General features: G+C 33.8%; 1 long non-coding RNA gene across 1 annotated transcript in view; it reads left to right on the plus strand.

The window, feature by feature from the left end:
• The first annotated feature begins 3,285 nt into the window (after positions 1–3,285).
• The window catches only part of LOC121110850, a 60,378-nt gene continuing 41,617 nt past the window's right edge, over positions 3,286–22,046 (plus strand). The window contains exons 1-3 of the long non-coding RNA XR_006939358.1: positions 3,286–3,389; positions 6,240–6,302; positions 20,477–20,680. This is a non-coding gene — a long non-coding RNA (uncharacterized LOC121110850). The remainder of the gene's footprint in view (positions 3,390–6,239; positions 6,303–20,476; positions 20,681–22,046) is intronic.

Here is a 22,046-nt window from a genome sequence, read left to right on the forward strand (position 1 = left end):
ATTCATCTGCAACTTTTTGCTCAAGTATATTTACTTTAATATAATTTATAACAGATACATTTTTTTTTTTAGTCTCAGGACAGAATTTTCTACCAAACTGACAAAGGCTTTTAAATAGTAAGCTGCCCAATGATCAGTATTCTATCTTTCCCTGCTGTCTGTTTAAATCTGGGTCTTGAATTTGCATTGCTCATCTCACAAGTATGGGAGGCTGAGCTGCTCAGCCTGTGACATGAGTGGGGGTGGCTTCTCTACTCCTGAGGGAGCTGTTCAACTCTTAATTAGTCCAGCAGTCAGATCGAAGAGTTCAGAAGTGAGTTACTCACCTGAGGCTTCAGGTTTGGTGCCACCATTACCTGCTGTATTGCCAATGGTAGTTCCCATTCCCTGAAGTAGCAGCTCCAGCTTGTGTCCAGCTATATCTTGGAATGTCTTAGTGCTGCTACTGATGGATTACTGTTGGAGAGCTGCTGCCTTATGCACAGCAGGACTGTTCAAGCACAGAGATGGAGACAATTGTTCAGGATAACCAGTTATTTGGTATTAGGTCACACATTTAGGATATCACAAAGTAGTGATACAAATATGCACTTAATCATATGAGTGCCTAGGACCATTACTGATTGACTTCAGTTATTGCCTTTGGCAGCTGTACTGTGGTAGCATGACTTTATGCTCATTGCCAAGTAGCTCATCGTGCACTTATAACTATAGGAGAGAACTTGCTATGCTACTTGCTCACTTTTATGGTCTTTTAAGGAATCATTGCTATGTGGTTGTTTTTTTTTTAAACTATACTTCCATTGATAATTATTATATTGAATTTTTCACAGTAATAAACTAATTTCACATTTTTATGTATTCTGAAAATGAAGGGAGTAAATAATTGTAATTTTTTCCAGAGGTGTTGCCTGATTATTCTGCTTAATTTCATTACTTCCTAGGACAAAAACCTTTTTTCTTATGTTCTTACATTTACGTTGCCACAAATTTTAGAAGTATTTTAGCTCACTAGACTTAATGCTCAAGTATAGTGGTCTACAATAAATTAACTTGAAATAGTGCTCTTGCTGCTTTGCTGGATTTGTCTCAGGATCAGTTTTTTGAACTCCCTCTTAATGTTAGAAAACACCTATGAACCAGCTCTCTCCAGTCTTTGGCATTCTGGCTGAAGGTAGTTAGAAATGCAGATGAAGCTTGATTAAGAACAGTGGTTCTCCAACTCTCATTCTTCAGTCTGGTAGAGCAGGCAAAGAACATTGGTGATTTCTTGTAGCATCTTTTCTGGATTTTGTGGCTGAAGAAATTGATATATGCCTACTGGAATTTGTGAAAGTCTTTGCAGAGATTTTAGCCTACGGCAGACTGGGCCTAAAGGAAGCAATCCCCAAAGAGAGAGAGCCTGCAGCTGTGAATTTAAATGTGTAGTAGGAAATGTCAGATTGCAGATCCAGAAGAAAAGACATGCACTGAAGACTTGGGGAATTTCTGCCCTAAGATCTATCAACTATTTTCAGAACCATGAAGCAGAGAGCTGTTTATGTTTGTTACTACTTTTTAATTCCTGTTGGCAGTGACATGCAGACTATGAAATGTGTTAGGCTTGATTTACATAAATCAGAAGGTTGTCAGCATCTTCCCTTTAGATGTCTATGTTGCCTTAAAATCCAAACTGATGACCTCATTGTAACACAAATAAATAGTGTTGGTAAATGTTATTATAAATTTCCTCTATTACTGAACATACAGATGGAAATGCAAAGTTAAATTTTTTTATATTTTCTTACATACACTGTGCTTTGTTACCAGTCTTCCATATTTTTGAAACATTTTTTTCCATTATCAAAACAGGATTGATTCTGTTTTTTTACAGTGCTTGACCATATTTACTAAATTTGGTCTTTTGTTGAAAATATAATTTCCTTATTGGTAGAGCTCATTGTATCAATATAAATGTAATTTTGGTGTCCTTTAGCTGTTCATCATAATGGGATGAAAAAAGAGGAAATATTTTCATCTCTTAATTGAATGATTATTTCTCTATGTCATCAAGTATTGGAGAGTGAGGATATGTTGGAAAGAGTAAGGGAAATACTGTAATTATAATCAGAAAAGTTCTAGATAGTTTCATGACTGCTAAGAACATCTGTAATTTAACATGCTTGTAGCATGCAAGGGTTACTTAGTTGATTAGATGTATTGTTAGATACTTATATTAGGGATGGTTGTTCTATTTTATCCTGAGGCATTAATTTCTCATGAAAGGAATTTACTGATCTCAGTGCACTAATCACTTAATGATTCAACTTTCTGGTTCACTGTACTCATATTTCTTTTTAACGTAAACACTATTTTTTTCTAGATTTCAGAATAAATAGTGAGTTTTATGTAAAATTATCCTTAGAAATCATTAATTTTGTACAGCCTGTCCAAGAAGATTTTGGTTTGTTTGTCATAGGTATCAAAACAACTAAGTGTTTTTTTTTTTTTTTTGAGTTACCATTAATATATAGCATTTTGCACCATGAATATCTGTAATTTTTATTACATAGGCACTGCCCTTCTACCTTTCTATATTCAGATAGTGGGGCCTGTTTTTAGTGTTTTCCATAATGGATACTACCAGCCATGTGAAGTCATCTTGTCACTTGAAACAAACTGCTTAGGCCTGGACTTTTTAAAATGAAACTTTTTTTTCTTTTATGTCACCCTTATAAATGTGCCCTTTCCAAATTCTTCTTGCTTGCTTTTGCAATAATGAAAGACTAAAAAGAGTATGCTTGTAATTAAAAGTCATTTTTAAATAACCTCAGAAGATTGTTTCTAGAAATCAAAACATCTTCATGGTACCATTTCTAAGGAAAGAAAGACAAGTGACTGGGATCCCGTACTCTTTACTGTAGTCTACATTAATTATCTTCTATTAAAAAATGACAAAGACCTTTTTGAAAGGGAATCTGGCACTCTTTCCACAGAAATGATGGCAGACACCCTACTCTCTGCTGATTTCTTGACACTTCTAATTACCTGTATTCATTTGAAATCGTTTCCTTTGTAGTGAGTTATTGGCATGATTTTCAGAGAACAAGAGGAAAATGGAAAACATTTTAGCAAGTTAAGAAAAAAAAAATCAACAGTATCATTGTTTGCAGCTTTTGTTGAAACTACCTACGTGAGTCATTTGAGGGACATGAAGGTAAATGAAAGGTTATACTTTGCCCTGCACGTTGTCGCTGGTATTTGTAATGTCAATAACTGTAGAAGGTTGTCAGGAAACTGGAGAGATAAAGGTCAATAGCAATGACAAATATATCACTGTATGTGTTTGAATATGCAATATCAGCCTAATCTCATGGTGGAGGTTTTCACACCCTGGAAATATCAATCAGGTACTGTATCAGAACTATCCATTGTTTTCTGTGTTCTTAGAATTAAATGGGAGATCAGTAGATTCAAGTTTTAGCATGTTTACATTACTTTTTCCAGTTTATATTTTTTTCATTTAGTGCAGAGAAACAAGTTATTCTGTCAAAATGATATTTTCCATGGAATAAAACACCAACAGAGATTGAAAAACAATATTAAAAAAAGGGAACAAACATTATTCTGGGTTCATTAATGTGTTATGGGGCATTGAATGTTAGCTCCTATTTAACATCTGTTATTGCTACAGCTTCCAAATTATTTTTGCAAACCATGGCTTTCTGATAATTGTATATAAACCTATTTTTTTTCCTATTTTTACAAAGACAATGGCATCTCATTCAAAGTGTCTTTAACAGGAATAGAGGCACTTTATTTTTCATGAACTATAGCAGTTTTTAAGAGTTCCGTTAAAGAAAGCAACCACAATGTACAGATAAATGAATGTGTAAAGGAATAATCCTTTAGAGAGAACTATCTTACACCTGAACACATCAAAACACTGGAATGTGACTTGTTACAGATGTGGTCCTGATTTAGGAAAACTTCTCATTTGGCATATAGGAGTGCTAAATCACAATTCATTGCCTTGTAATGTGGTTTTCTGTGATTATGAAAAATGGCAAAATGAAAGCTGAAGAACAATGTGTCACAAGACACTGACAGAAACAGCACTTAAGTTCAGGGCATAGCTGAAAGGGCATAGGTAGAAAGGTAGGGGAGGGACACAGGAGCATGAAGGTGAGCGTGAGAATAGCAGGAAGGAAGTATTGCAGCAAGAGTCTTGTTTGAGAGACAACTGAAAGTACTACTCTTTCTGGGTAGAGTATATGAAAAGCTAAGGGAAAAGTGAGCACAAATCATATGCTAATTAGAGATATGAAGTCCAATACAGTGAAAAAAATATTGCAGACATGATCAGTCTGCATGAAACTTCTGCAAATCTGAGTTTTTAAAATATGCCAATCATAAAACCATTCACTAACTCTAATTAGTGATCTCACTCCCTGAAAACTTCTTCCCTTTACAAGATGCAGGTCCATTGTACTGCTAAGGTACCCTGTGAAGAGCCCTAAAATTCTGATGACTTCAGCACATAGGGCTTTGTGGTAGCTTGCTGTTGAGTGACTTGTGGTTCAAGCTTTATTCATTTTATGAAAATAGTGACTGAATTCGGTGATGTCTCTTCTGAGCATATTTAACATTGAGTTTTAATTTAGTAAGTCCATTTATGTACTTACTATTTTAAAAATTGTAAGTCTATGCTGCACTGCAAAGCACTTAAGAATATGTCTGTAAGAATGTATCTACCAAAGTTCAGAGAGTTTAAGGAAGTCCTTGAAGAAGTCCACTGTTGGCTGAAGTGTTTTCTCTGGGTCATTTCCTAGAAGTACTTTTGACCTCCAAATAAATTTTTCCCTGAGAGCAAACATCCTAGCTGAGTTTCCCAGGACATAATGATGACTGAAAAGGTAGCAACCCTTATTACGTTCATAGAAGTTTATCCCTCCATTCCTAGCTAATTTTAAACCATATGTCACCCAATAATTTGGATTTTTTTTTCAGATTGTTAAAAGAAAGTTATCCCATTTTAAAAGAAAAAAAAATACTCTTTTTGAAATATCACAGCTTAAGATACTATCTTGCTTTTCCTTCACATTATATATGTACTTTAATTTGATTAGTTATTGGAATGAAGTTCAATAAATGATTCAGGAAATGTTACAATACTTTCTGAGAAATGGGCTTGTAGTCCTAGGCTGTTCATTGCATATCCTGTTGTTCTATGAATTTTGCCGTATGTTGAAATTTTTGTCTTCCCTGTACATATGGTACCTGGTACAAATGATAATAATCTGATAATATGATTCTCTCTTTTTTTTCCTCTCTCTGACTCCCTTCTCCCTTCCCTCTTTCACCTTAACTCCCCTCATCTTCCCGATCTTCTCCATGTCTGTCTCCTGTTCATCTTCCTCTCAGTCACACCCTTCTCTTTCCTCTCTCTCTCTCTCTCTCTCTCTCTCTCTCTCTCTCTCTCTCTCTCTCTCTCTCTCTCTCTCTCTCTCTGTGCTGTGGTACAAGGGTTTTCTTTTAAAGTACTTTTAAAGGTACTTGTCTGCCTGTTGCTTTGTTAGATTTCACCCCGCCTCTTGCACGCACACATACAGGCATGTGATAAGTTTTCCATCTGAAAACAGTCCTGGCCCTTATTATAGACTAACACTTCTTAGATTTGCTATTTTCACTCAAATGCTTAATTATATCATTGTCCAAGGTCTATATTCAAGATCATGACATTGCTACAAGATGACTGCAATTACAAGGCTGTGAGGAGATATTCACACTGCTGTTTTGAATCTGCATTTTACCACTCTGGAATGGGGATAATCTTTCAGCAGATGAAACCTCTTTGTGTGTTTTTCCAAGCAAGAAACACGAAAGAATTCACATTGTGCTACATAGCTATCATCTTGTCTCCTACATACTGTGAAATACATGGCTGAGAATTAGATGCTCCTAAAACCTTGATAATTTGTAGGCCAATGTGTATTTCTTTGAAAATAGAAAAAAAAATTAAATACTTCTGAAGTATGCATTTACCTTCTGTGCTTATGTGAACTGATAGATCACATAGAATCATGCTGACTGATTTTCTGATTTTGTTAGCTTGGACATACTTCATATAAACAGGGAAAGTTCTGTAGCTACAAATACCTGAAGCAAACTTTCAAGTTTGTGGGGCATTACCAATTGCCAAGAGCACCTAGGTATTCTTTCGCAGATAAAATGGTGCTGTCCTTTGTTTTATTTTGCAGGGATTCAGCACGTGAACACTGGAATCTAGTCTGAACTTCAGAAGAGCACTGTCCTGCTCCAGAGTGAGTACTGCCTATCCTGTTGTAGAATAGGAGCATCCATACCTTGACAGTGGTTCATAATAAAGTAGTTCTTTCCTACTCATTTTCTGTTCTTACAATCCAGACCTTTATTTGCATTGCTTAATAAATTTTCCAATGTCATACACCATCTATTAATTTTATTCTAAAGTAAACTACACAGATTAATGTGTGCATATGCAATAATGGCAGAAACGTCTGTGTTTTAAAAACTTGTGGAAGTACTGAAAATAATTTGTTTCACACGTGAATTTATTCTTATTAAAAGGAAGATTACTGTATATTTTATAATACATAGATACAAAAGTAACAGACCTAAAAATAGGCTCACGCAAGTATCTCCCAGTTTTCACCTTGCTATTTAATGCATAATTTTAAAACCCTCACATGTGAAATGATTTTTATTTAGAAATACATATTTGTGATTTCTTTTTGACAAAGAAAGGCCTTTTGTTCTGCTTTCTTCAACAGAACCTCATTTTGTGACTTTCTACTGTCCCCTAGTGGCATTTTAATCTTTGTAACTATTGTGGTATCACTGTTCTGCATTGCTTCTGTGCTTTTCTGTTTCTTTGAGACTATCATTAACAAACATTTAAAATACTATTAAACAACCCATCAACTGACTGTGGAAGCAATAACATTGCTCTTTAGTCCAAGCGGTCTTTTCAGATATTTTAAAATGATATAAACAAAGCCAGCAACCATATGCTATCTATATAATGCATTACTTCATTACAGTAAACATTTCAGATTTGCAGAATGTTAACACAAACCTGATGAAAGAAAAATGTTATTAGTTGTGACGAGCCTATACATACCCTACAGTAGCTAAAATGTAATTTGTGACAGGTTAGAGAATTGTCAGTAGTCTTAGAGCATGCACTCCAGCTATTCCTTTTATTTTCTTCCCTTTAAGCTCACACTGCATTACCATTAGATTGTTTGCAAATTTTCTATACCCCACAGTGTCGCTTTTACATCAAATATTAATATGTTGCAGAGAAGTACCAGATTAGTAGCTTTCTCAACTGATAGCTATTGAAAATGGACTTCTTAAGGTTTTCATGTGTTATATGTGCACATTTCATAGCTCTTTCTTTTGTAAATGCATAGTTGCATTTTCTTTCTTGTGAGTGTACTCGTATGCATCTCCTTTCTTCACATTCATTATGACTCACACATTGAGACTCTCAATTACATGTAGTTTTTGATTAGGATATGTTGGATTTTTGTGTTTCATTTTTGTTTTCATTTTCATACTCGACCAAAAGTAGTCTCTGCTGTCATGGGCTTCAGTGATTAGTTCTTCCATGCTGATCATATATTTTATTTTACAATAGATACTAGAATATTTCTTTATCAGATTTTATATGCAAATATAAAGATGTGATATTGCGGATTATAACTTGTAATTCTATATCATGAGTCACATTTAATAAAGGAATTTAGTTCTTCCTCAGATTTGGAAAACCTGAATAAGATAATTCAGAATTTATTTAGTGTAATCAAATAAATTTTGAATGATGGTGCAAAATCCCAAATGTATGTGTAAATATTTCCAGAAACCAAATATTCACTCACATGCGTAAATTCAGATTTAAAAGAATGAGAATTCCTTTAAACTACTTCCCCCCCCCCCCCCCCATAATATTAACAAAATAGAGGTCATCAGAAGAAATGCATGTTTAGTGTCTACCATACTATTTTTAGTAGATAGCTGTAAAAAATGACAGAACTACAAGCACAAAGTATAGTGAAATTTGGCCCATAACTCAATTTCTGGAATCAAGAAGAGATATAGTGCATTATTGTCGTCTTGGCACTGTCACTGGAGCATTATCCTTATAATAACCATCACACTAATACAAATGTTTTATGCTTTTTATCTTGAATGGCATTAAAGGTAGAAACCCTTCAGCCATCGTATTTTCTTGAGGTGGTACATTGTATGGCCCAGTTCATTATATGCCCTGGTTGAGAAATGAGAAAGAAAATGATATGACATTGTACATTGTATACAATTAATATTGTCAAAAAGATCATTCATATTGGTGCCGGCTTTTGAGCCTTTTCTGTCTCCAGCACTTATACTGTGACTGTATAGATCTGCTTTATCCATCCTTAGGATTGATGAAGATATCTCAAAACAAAGACCCAGAATGCTGTCACTTTGGGCACATACTTACAAAAATGCAACTAATGTTAACATTCTCTTCACATCATTTTTCAGATGTGGAAAGGAGTCATTTTAAAGTCTAAAGATTATTTAGTCTTACAAGAAAGCTAAAAATCTGTTCCTCTTTATTTGTACATTTTCATATAATGTGGTGCAGCTTTCAAAACTGCTTCTTTGATGACATTCTTTTCAAACACTAATATCTCAAACTGAAATGTAGAACTTTTGCAGCTTTCTTTCTCACAAATTTCCACATTCTTTAAATATAATCCTTTGGTAAGCAGATTTGTATTATGATATAGCTGCTGTGTTATTGGAAACACTCATATTACTTTGACAGGCTAAAACGGAGTGGAATTTTTTCTTTGAAATGTTGTGTAGCTTTGTTTAGTGAAATGTAGCTTGCTCATGGCCTTAGTTTAAAAGATAAAATTATCCGTAAGCTTTTTATTAAGAGGCTATATGTTTATCTAAAGAATGTCCTTAAAAAAAGCTCGCTATAAGTTTGCCTAATTATTACTGAGATACTGAGAAGATTAGAAAATAGATGGCTTCTCTGTAAATCACAAGAATAATATGATGCTATTAGTGACCTACTTTCCCAAAATTAGTTTTCTCCAAAACATATAATAAAGCTAAGCAGTCTCACTTTTTACAACTCAGGAGACTATCTAAACAGAATGAACAGATTTATAGGGTTATTTTTAGTATGTGTCACTAGGATTGCAGTTTACATTTGCTTTTGAAACTTATTTGACATTCATGGTACAAAATACAGTCAGAATTCTCATTAAAGTTCTTCATAAAGTACAGTCTCAATAGGGTTGTTACCTCCCCCTCTCAATGAGGGAAAAAACCATGAATATGCACATCATGTGGTTTGGATTTGATGTTATTTTATTACTATTAAATAAAACCATAAATTGAAACACCTGCTGATGAATGTATAAAGAATGCTTACGTAAATAATTGCTCAGCTCACAGCTATCACAGTAACAAAGCATTTTGTCACTGTATTTCATAGAGCAACAGGTAAATGCTGTCATGTCTAACATGGTAATTATTTTCTTTCGTCACCCTAAGAAGCAATTGTTTATTGAGATAAAATCAGGATTAGATTCTTGAAAGACAGAAAGTTGTGCTTTTCTGGATGCTGTTCTTCTGTGAATCATAGATATACAACATTATGTAAGATGCTGACATCTGATGTTGAATGTATTTCCTGAATATGCAGTGTTGTGCTCCATGTTAAACTACAGTTATACACACATATGTTAAATCTAGCTTGGAAAAAGTGTGTGTAATTGCATACAGATTTTTTTTTTCTTTTTGGTAAATATTTATATGAACTGCAGAATATTGAGGAGATAAAACTGAATCTATACTTAACCAGAAACTATCATATCGATTGGGTTAGTGTAAAAGTGTAGAATAAGAAAATGCCTTAGCCAGCATAACATTAAGCTACATAATTCAAGTAGTTCTTAAATTTCAAAATATGACAACAAACAAGAATTTTACATAGAGAATTCTGATAAGATTATGTTTTGGAATAAGATTTCTTGAAACTGTGAGTGAAGCATTCAGTGAATTGTGAGCAAAGTATGTTGCCTTACAGACTCTTTTCTTATGTATACACGTGCATGAGATTCTACAGGCTTTAAAAAATCAGTTTGCTATAGCCATTTTTAAGTATTAAAAGTCAATGCACAGCACTTAAACATTGAAACAAATCATTCCTATAAATGTATCTCTTGATAGATTGCTTTCTACAAGGCTGGCATGGAACTGAAAGAATAAAATGACACAGCCAGGCTAATAGGGTAATATTAATCATATCTATGGTGAAGAGGAAATTGAGATAGCTTGTAAGGGTTAAAAGTGGGCTGGTTTCTTTTGAGACATATATTTAGGAGGCTTTTGTTGTATCTGGCTGAATATTAATTCAGCAAAGTAAAAGTAGCAAATGGTTACTGTAGGCTGCCAGCAAACTGTATATGAAACAAAGAATTACTGGGTTCATACAAGCTGATAATGGATTACTACACAGACAAAGCCATTTAAAATTTGCAGCTCCAACCAGACAATTTTTTATGTTTTACAAAGAAGTACAATTACATTTTGAATGACCTTATGCCACAATGATGATATAAAGAACAGATTTGTCTCTGCTCCTGGCTCTAGCTTGTATATTCCGTATACATTAGTGCATTTCAGTTGCTGTAGATGTGATTGTTTATCTTTGTCAATTTTAAGATATGAATTAAACACAAATGTCTTTCAAATGTGATACTGTACTTACTCTGTTCAAACGATAAAAATAATTTATTGCAGTAATCGGGATTTATGACTTGGTTAGTTAGAGTAAATATACGGCCTCTATGGGATTCCCTTTTGCCCCTTAAATTTTGCGGTGCTTTAAAATGTACTCCCCAGTCAGAGAAAGTTTATCATGTTTTGCATAAATGCGTTAAAATCTACACTGTTGAGAATTTAACTTAAAAATGATGTGATCAGACAAAGCAAATTTACTTTAAATATCCATTTCAGGTTTGAAGTCACCAGATTTAAGATTATCCAACAGGAGATTGGAAAGCTAAAATACTAAATGTAAGATATTTTTAACTATATACACACACCCATTATAATAAAAATATAATAAAAAAATTAAAGATATCAAAAAGGCTTTATCTACCAGGGACATCTTTAGCTATTCAGTTTTTAACCATTTATTTCTCTTTGTATTTGTGATATCGAAATATTTTCCTGATTCATATTATTGTGTAATTTTTTTCTTCCTTTCTGTGACATTCATGATAAACCCACACCTATTCATCTTCCAGTATTAATGAACCAATACAAAAGTAAAGAGATAAAGAAAAATTATCTTGTTAATTGAAGACAGTCTTGTGTTCTATTGCAATTGGAAACACAGAAAATGTTTAACGCTTTTTAGAAAAGTTGTCTTATGGTATTTTGGCTAACAACATTTTTACATGTATTATATTTTAGCTCTAACAAGATCGCTCATTACCTTTTACAGATATGCTTTTTCAGCAAAAAAAAAAAGCTTAATGAGAGAGAAGTGATAATGGGATTTTCATTCTTAGAAGAAAAATAGACTCCTGTATTTTCCAATAATTACTATTTTTTCTTGAGGTTTTGTGCATTCTGTAAAGAGTTAAATTTATGAAATGATAAAAAGAGTATACAAGTGTATAATCATAATTTACCTTTCTAAGATGATGTGGTTGTGAACAGTGCTTTTAAATTGGGGAATGGAGATTTTAACTGTTTTGAGCCAAATACTTTCAGTTATACATAGTTAAGCATACATAGACATACATACATAATATATAAAAATAAACATTATGGACGAATAAGCATGTATTTTGAAAATGGTTGGCCTTTTTAAATTACTGTAATAGATTGTACTCTTTATGCTGCTACTTCAGGCTAGGATAAGTACATTGCTGCGTTTACTCTTCTGTAACACATTTGAACCTATATCACAAGCACAAAATGTAAAAAGTTTAAATACAAGTTGATCCCCCAAATAAGCATGTAGTAAGTGAGAAAGTAATTTGATAACTTTATTGTGCATTTCTGTGTCTAGGTATACTTTTAATTAAACATTAGTCCATAAATGATCAAATAATAGAAGTTAGAAGAGAAGCAGTTGATCTAAATCGTGACAGTAGCTCGTTTATCTTTGTCCTAACAAGACAATAGAAAATGACACTAAGCCGTTGTTTTCTATGCATTAAGATTTCCTTCTTAAACAAATGCAATTGAGGCAGTTTGTTTTTCAGCGACAGCCCAGCACGCAATGCCAGTGGCCAGAGTTTTGTCTTGTCTTCATCCAGGGAAGGATTAATCTTTGTGATGGTGCAAACAAAATGTATGTCTGAGGTCAAAGTGCGGGTTGCCTTTTGGGATCTGCATTACATTAATGTCATTTTTGGGTTCCTGACGTTAATCAAAACCAACACCATAAAGCGTCACTTAGCTAATTTGTGTATTATTGTCAATGTTACCATTAATTATGCGTTTGTGAGGAAAAAGAGGATTAATGAGATGTCACAGGTAATTTACAATGATCAGGCTCCCCAGGACATTAAGAAAACACTAGCTGTGTAAGATTACCATTCAAACATAATAGTGCTCATGCAGGAAAGTCTTTGTTAAGTCTGCGAAGCAAGTTTTTCTATCAGTGTGAAATTTATCTTGGGCATAGAATATTTATTTTAAATTCATAGCCACGTATAATACATATGTATATGTACATATTTACTGAGTTCTCTATTGAACACTGAAATAAAAATAACTGGTGTCACATTTTAATTGGGAAGTTCTTGGAAAAGGGTTCTCTTGTTTCATGGAGTTGCAGTGAGACACTTCAAATTTCTACAGGGTACATCAATCATTAGAAAGATGTATTAAAAATGCTAGGCTATCAAATGGTAATGTCACCATTAACACATCATTACAATAGTATGATATGATATATAGATGTAGATGGATATATATATAGATTTTAGAAGCAAAAATAATGAACAGTTTGTGTATTTACAATATATTTATCAGGCATCTAACATGTTGATAAATTTAAAGTTCAAATCTGAAAAGCTTGCCCATTCATTAACTAAAGACCCTATTTATTCCATTGATGCTGCTGTTTTTTGAGTGTTTATTCATGCATTCTAGTACAGACTTGATAGAAAATTTGTTTGTAGGACTGCAACAATCAAATTTTACTCCAAAGTAACAGAAGTTCCTGTAGACAAGGGAAGTAATTTTACTTAATTTCACAATTGTTTGTAGGGCTCATTTCTGGTTGAAAACTGAATTTGTATTGATTTCCATTATCATACTGAGCATGGATCCTTTTGAACAAGGTTTTTTAATACATGTAATTGTGGTGCCTGTTTCTGACAATGATTATTATTTTTTTAAAAATATTGTACAGAAATAAGAATATCTGAGATGAAAATTATTTAAAACAAAATACTACGTTGTTTGTATCTCAGTGAATCCCTCATAGTTTTCTCAAAAAATACCAATGGTCAGAGGTAATTTGGATCACAAATTCATATTAGGTATAAATCATTCAATTTGATGGTTTTCTCCCACACCCCAATATTCTTGTAGATCGTTTTACATAACACATTATCTAGTGTCCAGTTGACTTCTGAGGCAGTGTGACTACACAGTATCTATGGGCAAATTGTGCAAACTGTTACAGAGCTCAGACACCCACACAGTGCTTCTTGATGTTTAGATGCAAACTCCTGTGTTTCCAGCTTGTGTCCACTGCCTCTACTCCTGGCACTGGGCACTACTGAAAAGAGCCTGGCTTTTTCTTCTTTGTACCTTCTGATTAGGTATTTACAGATATAGATAACATCCCCCTTGAACCTCCTCTTCTTCAAGCTAAATAGTCACAGCTCTCCCAGCCTATTCTGATCAGATTGATGCTCCAGTTCCTTCAGCATTTTGGTGGCCCCCTGTTGGACTGTTTCTAGCATGTCCATGTCTCTTCTGTAGTGGACAGCTCGGCACTAGACCCAGCATGCCAGGGGTGACACTACCAGTGCTGAGTAGATGAGAAGGATGGCCTTACCTGACCAGCTGTTGATACTTTGCCTAATGCAGTCAAGAATACCATTAACCTAAGCAGCAAGGATGATTTTCTTCCCCTTGTGAATGGACCATTTGTTTCCAGGATTAGCTGTTCTGTAATTATTTTAGTCTAGTGAATTTATTGGTGATCAAAAACTGATGCTTTCAAACTGCGACAAATTTAACATCTTAATCATCTTGATCTTCTCTTGGAAAATTGACCGAGGAGACTATGCACTGTTTTAGTTTTCATACTCAAGCGATCCTTTGCTTCTCTGTTGAAGCTGCCAGGAAGATGGGCTTTTGTCAGTGTTGGACAAGCTATTATTGTTAATATTAGGGCGTATTTCACTTACTGTCTTTGTTGCAATTAGGACCACACAGGATAAAGAAAAGGATTCTGTCCCAGTTCAAACACGGATTCTAGCATGAAGCAGTAAAGACATGCAACACCAAAAAGTACCAATTCTTAAGACCCAAGTCAGTTTCAGCTGACTCAAGTCAGCGGCTGTCAAGCAGGAGCCATAAACAGGAAGGGGCAGTGACTATATCTGGAGTTCATACCCTAAATTAAAGAAAATTAAACCAACTAAATGTTTTCTTCAGTACATTTATGGGCTAATCGATAAGCAAAACTCTTCTGAAAAAAAAAAAAGACATGTTTTAGCTTTCCATGTCAAACAGATAAAGAATAGCTGCTGTTATACAGTTGATAATAGCATATTAGCTACACTAAAATGTTTGAAATCTCTGAAGATAACTCATAAGGAGTAATTTAAAATAACTAATGCAATGTTATACAAAGTTGCAAAATGATTAAACTAGATATTTATGGTAGAAGTTAGATATCTATGGATTTATGTTTAAACTGCTTAAAAGGTTGCATTTGCATATACAATATACCATGAGCAATGGTACTTGTTCATTTATTGATAATAAAAGTACTAATAAATGTGTGCAGGTTTGCAATTATGGTTGTGTAGATTAGAACAGTAGAAGAATATTATGATGAATGATAGATTTGCTAAAAACTGCCAAAAAATGTTTTCTAATAACATCAAAACCACTCAGTCAACTTAGCCTGGTTTTGCTGTATATTTTTTTAAAATGAAATATTCATTTTTCTTTTTATCAGCAGAAGCTAAATAGATGGTACCACATAATTCAACTAAAATGTGGATCACTGACACTTCATTCCATACTTGGGAATTTCAGCTCACCTCTCAGAAAGACACCAGGTTGAACCAATTAAAGATAAATTTGTGTGCAAGTACATGAACCATTGCAAAAATAAATAAATAAATAAATAAAAATTGATATTAGCAGATATCAGATATCAGCAGCTCCTGTCATCCGGTCGTCAGAGTGCTCTTTCAGAAAGAAAAGAATGCTTGTGAATGAGATCTCAGATCGTTCTCATCTTTGCCTAGAATCACTGGGACTTCCCTGGAGGTTTTAGTGAAGGATTTCTTGTCTGTTCTTTTAATACTCTTATTAATTGCTCTTAGCCAAAATATCGTGTCCAGTTTGATCTTAATCACATTTTTTAAAAGCTTTTGTGTCCAACTGTGATCTCATCAAGAGTCAATCTAGACTCTTTTTTCTCTTGATAATCCAGATTCATGTCTGATACGGCAAAAATGAAATGAAAGCTAGAGCAAATACAGTTTGATTGAGTATGTAGTATAGTAAGTCATGAGTTTTTCTCCTTCCAACTTAAAGAAGGAATCAAATTTAAGAAAAATGGCTGAAAGCAGATAGTTACATGTTAAACAGCTTCAGGGACAATCTACATTATTTTTTCTCTCTACTCAAAATACTAATGAGCTTATTAAAATAAAGTGGGGAAAAAAAAAAAAACCTCAAAACTTTATCTGTCTGACCTTTGTGTAGTGAAGGTAAACATTGCCTTTTTTGAATAATACATGCAAGACTTCTTGCTGGATACATTTATAATCGGTGTGTATGTAATTAGAGTTGTGACATAACTTTTGTTTATGAAAAAAAATACTATTCTTAATTCTTCAGATCTTAATTCTGGATTTGAAACTAAAATAGGATATTATAAAACATAATTGTTGTGCAGGCAACCACATTTTTCTCTACTGACTTTCATGAAAGAGATAAGCAATAAGTTTGTCTGCAACTTTTGTTTAAAAAAGAAAGAAACAGTATTTTAGAGAGAAAGTAATATCTGAATATTAATTTTGTTTGAAATTATTTTCATCTGACAAAATAGAATTTGTGAGATTACAAACCATCAGTTGAAATATTTAAGTGATTAAATGATGGAACAAAATAGCGTTGCCATTGTGTAGAATTCAGATTTGACAGATGAAAGCAGGTTTTCTTAGCAAACATGCAGTCTGATGGGACTTGTCTGTCATCTCACAAGCTGAGCTGGGTGAATATAATACATTGTCATAATGTCCAAGAAACACTGAGAAGATATAAACACTTCGGATACATTTAAATAATAAAATAGTTGATGGGGTTAAGTAGGTATTTTTATCAATGACCTGTTAATAAAGGAGTTCTCAGCTTGACTGTAACTATCTAGTAAGTGGTAAAATTGCTATTGTGTTGTCTTGTTTCTCAGTTTAATTGAATATTAAGTATTTATTTTAATGCCTACGTTTCACAACTGGAATTATTTTAAATGAGAAGATTTTTTTCTGTTCTTTTAAAAATTACTTACTTCAATAAGATTCAAATGAATTCAAGCACAGTATAAAAATAAATCAATATCAAATCTTTATAAATTAAAATAATTTACACAAGTTGTAAAAAAGCCTGTGATATAATAATGGAGAACTTTACCTCCTAAAATTGCTGACTTAAAGAGACACTGTAGTATGGTAATCCTTCACTATACCTTAAATCTTTTAAAAACCTCAAAGACTTGATTTCTCCAAACCAGTGAATTTCCTTACAGTGAAGTAATGTGACTTTGTAGTCACAAAATAAAATACAGGGCCACGCTGCAGGTTTGATTATGAAATGATGTGCAGTTTCTTTTAACTTGGTGACACAGTAATCAACATGTAAAAGTTGTTTTTAGCACTAGGTTACACTTGCAAGTGAATTTGAATGCAGAAAGAGCTGTAATACATACAGGCAAGTAAAGCCAAATGGTCTTCAAACTTTATGGTCAAAGAGTAGTAGCCATTTTTTTCTGGTATCTGTATCATCTAGTAGTATTCTTAATTGGCCATTAATCCTTCTGTAGAAGTTTTCCTACTTACTAAAGGAGAATACTGACAGGCAGACCAAAACTTCAATGTTTTTTATTTTTATTGGTGCTAAACTTTTCAGAGTACTTTGTTTAAACAAGACTCCAAATGCATATATTAGATCTTCTAACTGCATACAAGATATTTGGTGTTATTCCTTCATGGACACTAATTCTTTGACCTTTATTCATACAATTCTATAAGCTTTGAATATCTTAATGCTTTAGATCTCTTCCTTCCAGAAGTGCCTACATTTTGTTTTTGACGAGCGAGTCATTTGCGTTTCTGCTACAGAAAGCAGATGTTAAAACAGAGTTGGATAAATTTTCTCATGTTTGTTTAGCAGAGAGGATTTGGTTATAAAGTATCTGATAAAAATACTAATTTTTAACATGATTTCTCGGTGTCATCTACTGTGTTAGACCTTTATACTCTGTTTGATGGGTCTTTACACATACCAGGCCTTTTGGTTCATGTGGATGTGCATTTTAACATTCACTGACCTTCGGGAGTCATAATTACTACTCTGACTGAAGTTAGTGTTTTTCACACTTCCTTATTCTTTCTCCTGTACTTGGTGAATTCTGTTAATTATGTTAATATATCTGGTTTCTGTTTTGTTTTTATTTGAACATAGGAAAATTTAATGAGTGATAAAAATGTAAGGTAAGGTTAATCTTTTCCACTCCAGCATGCGTCTAACAGTTTGGTGACAATTTTTTTGTCTTTATGTCTTTAATTCTCTGGAATTTAGCCTTTGAGATACATCAATGCCCTTAAATTCTGTTTCTCAAGATTTTGATTTACTTTCCCTGTATATTCACCCAGACAAGCTTGAGATAAATATTATAAAATTAGCATTTTTGTTTTCCTACCCCTTCTTTCTTGCCTATTTGACGTTAGTCTTTCCTAATGAGGGTCCCAAACTGCTTTTGATCAGGTAAGGTCAATTAATGTGTAATGACTTCTATATGTAGAATATAAATGTTAACTCTTCCAGTCATCTGCCTCCCCCCCCCCCTTTTTTTATTATGTCTCTTGTTATAAGGAACATTCTGTTTTTTTTTAATTATTATTATTTATTTTTATTTTTATTAAAACCTTCATATTTTGTGTATTTGGAAAATTTTTGCAGTGGAAAGGGAGCTAAGTATTATGTAAATAAACCTGTTATATCAAAAGAGATGAATGTTGGGGTTGTATTACAGATATCATAAATGCTAGCTTTTTTTCTGCATGGTGCTAAAACCTTAAACAAATGGAATCACATTCTATATGTAGTTCTGCAGTGGTTTGTTAATTTAATTACCACTTATATTATTTTAAATTTAACTGCAAGATAGCCTAAATTCATTTTCGTCCTTACCTGAGCTCTGGGATTTGAACCATGACAGCAGAAGTGGAATAATTATTCCCTCACTGTCATTAGGAAAGTACCCAGGGTAGACATTTTCTTTTTACTGTACGTTAACTAAGGATAAGTGTTAGTTAAAATACTCACAATTAATTGTTAACAGTGTTGGGTTTCTTTTATGGTTCAGGTGCAAAGAAAAGCATGACTTGACAGATCTCTAATGCTTAAGAACAAACCATTTAAGATCTATGTTTAAAAGTATGATTGAAATATTTGAATTTTTCTTACCTTTTCTATTGTTTTTGCTATTTTTTTCTCCTGTAATAAAGGGGACAGTTCTGTTTTTTAGCCACTGCCATTTTTTTTCCAGAGTCTGAATTATATCTCTTTATTACTTCAGTTATAGCATCAAAGAGCACCCTGCATATGTTGTGCTTATTGACAGAGAAGAATTACCTTCCATTTATGGGTTGTTCACTAAATATTCATTTAGTGTAGTTAGGTGTACTTTGTTCTACTTAGATATGGAAATCCTCCTTCATTTGTAAAATGGACTTTTAATTATAATTCTCTTAAAATGATTTTCAATTTGTATTGGTAAATCCAAGTTTCGTCACCATTTTCCAGAACTCATATAGACCTCATAGTGATTCTCCAAGGTCTCTGTAGAAGCCTTGGTGCTGACAGAATCGAAAGCTGATCAGATCTTCAGTACAGTGAAAGTCTAGAATTGCTAGTAAAGGAGTAAGACTAGCAGTTCCATTTCAGCTGAGGCCAAGCAGTGCAGGCACATGTCTTGCCCACCGTGCCTCTGGGATTGCAGTACATGTCTTCCCTCATCTCATGTGTTGACTCTGATGCTCATCTGATCATGCAATGAACTAGCTCAGGCTAAATAAATAAACAGCAACTATTTTTTTTTCTTTTCTTTTTCCTTAGGAGGACTATTTCTGGCAGTCTGTTTCCTGAAGTAGAGCAAGGGAGAGGGACTCCAAGGGTGACAATTCAGGTTTCTCCGAACTGTGGGGAAGTCACAGCCTGAGGCTGTCCTGCAGCTAAAATTTTGAGCTGGAACAAGTTGCTAGTGTTGCCAAAAAAAAAAAAAAGCAGCTTGGCCCTATCTGTAGCCACTAGTTCCAGGAGAATGCTGCTTTCTCTTCAGTACATATAATCAACCAACCTAGGAACTCGTTTAACTGAAAATCTTTAGTTTTTTTTTTCCCAGGACAATATTCATACAAATCCGTTTCTTGAGTGTGGCATTGCACAAAGGAAGAACAAGTTTAGGGAGTTATTAAAACTAGGGAGGGCCTAACTGAACCTACTGCTTTGTGACAGGGTTTACGCTGACTAGAAATGTTAATTTAATTATGTATTGTGAAAGGCTGTTGTAGTTGCTAAGGGAGATTCACAAGGGTCTGCAAAGAGTGTAGCAACCAATGGAAGGAATTGATAGTCATTATGCACAGAGACTCATAGCAGCTGATGAGAAAAGGCTAGACCAGATGTGTTGAAAGTTTCTTGCAGCTGATGGAAAAGGTCCAGGCTGCCTAATGCGAGAGACATATGGCAGCTGATACAGTGGCCTAGGGGTTCTAAAGAATAGTTATGGAACAAAAAAGATTGGTCAGGAACTTGAAAGTGCACGAAGCTTTTTTTCTTCTGCTAAACAAGACCAGGTTTGCAATAATCTGCAGAGGCCCAAATCATTCTCCTCCCACACCCCAGAGACTCCCTAATTGTGAATTTGCATTGTTCTCTCTTGCAGTTATGCCTATGGCCTTTGGCAGCTGCTTAGCTGATCCCACCCTGCTCCAAACCCTGGTAACAAGAACCTGACTGGACATCTGTCATCAATCATTATGGAAACATGATGCTTGCTGCATTCACGTAGTGTTTGATATGTATCAATTGCAGGCAGGCAGGTTGTATTTTCTGTAGAAGACTTTGAGGAGATAAAAGAAGGAAACTGGTATTTATTTTCTTAGTCTTCTAGTATTTTTGTGAACTTTTTGAATTTAAGGCTGTAGGTTGGATATTAACTTCAGCTAGTTAAAATGCTTTTTTTTTGTTTTGTACCCACAGATGTTAGATTTTGTAGGTCCATGTAACCACTTTGCTGAATAACAGTTCTTATTTGCAGCAAAATCAAACAATAATTAAACTGCTAATTTTAACAAAACAATATAGATAATGTTTAGTAGTTAGTATAGATAATGTAGAGAGGACAACTCTATTCAATAATTCTCCATTTTTTTCTATAACATTTCTATAACTCCGGTTGCTAGGATGTAAACATGTTTAGCTCAAAGATCAACAAGTGATGCACATTATTTGACAATACTGCAAAATCACAAAGATCTCCACTAGAGATCTTCACCTTGATCTGCAGCAACTCTACACTGTACTTGAAGCAGCACTGAAATCCTTGAGGACTGAGGCTTTCACTGGTGTTTGCTGAGTCTCAGAGCAGGCCACTTTTGCCAGTCAGTGGCAACCGTGATTTAGGATCTTCAGCCAGTCAACATATATTACTCCTCACTGTCCTTTCCAAAAGTCCTTTAGTAAAAATAAGTGCTAGCTATGTGCAAAAGATGATGTAGTGGATTGACACAGTACATAAGGAATTAATTTAGCTACCAGAAGAGGTCGGTAGCTGGGTAGAGGTACTGATTCTGATATCTTCCTAGGCTTGCATGCCACCACCTGCCTTCACTGATTTCCATTTTTCTTCCAATTCTAGGATTAGCTTGATAGGTCCAACATAAATTTCAGCATATGTTTGAAAGTATTTGGAAAACATATAAACTTAAACTGCTATGTCTTTAGTTTCTGTTATATGCTTGCTATCATATATTATTGTTTTATTTGATTTTTGGGAATTGAAGAACTCAATAAGGGATGTGAGGTGTTAGGTTTTTTGTTGCTGTTGTTTTGTTTGTCTTTTAAACTTAATTATCTTTTTAAATATTTTGGACAAAATTCCCATTTCATTTATATTTTTAGTATATGGAAGCCAGCTGTTTTCTAATGATTATTAATTCTCACGTAGATCCTACCTTTACTTTTCTATTTTGTCAGGATTTCACTATTGCTCCTTTTATTAACCTATGAGTATATTTTTAGAATGAATGTTGCTTTAAGTTTTGTTTAGTGTAGTATCTTTAGAATATGTGGAATTCCATTTTAAGTAAAATTTTAATTCACTATATTCTGAAAATTTATTTTGGGTTTAATCTGAATACTATGAAGAACCCTCCTTAATCTGAGCAGACTCATGATTTTTTACAGACACTTACTGATGGTTACCGGTTAAGGTGCAAATTATTTCTAAGGTT

The sequence above is a fragment of the Gallus gallus genome, chromosome 5 (assembly GCF_016699485.2).
Source record: "Gallus gallus isolate bGalGal1 chromosome 5, bGalGal1.mat.broiler.GRCg7b, whole genome shotgun sequence".
NCBI lineage: Eukaryota > Metazoa > Chordata > Aves > Galliformes > Phasianidae > Gallus > Gallus gallus.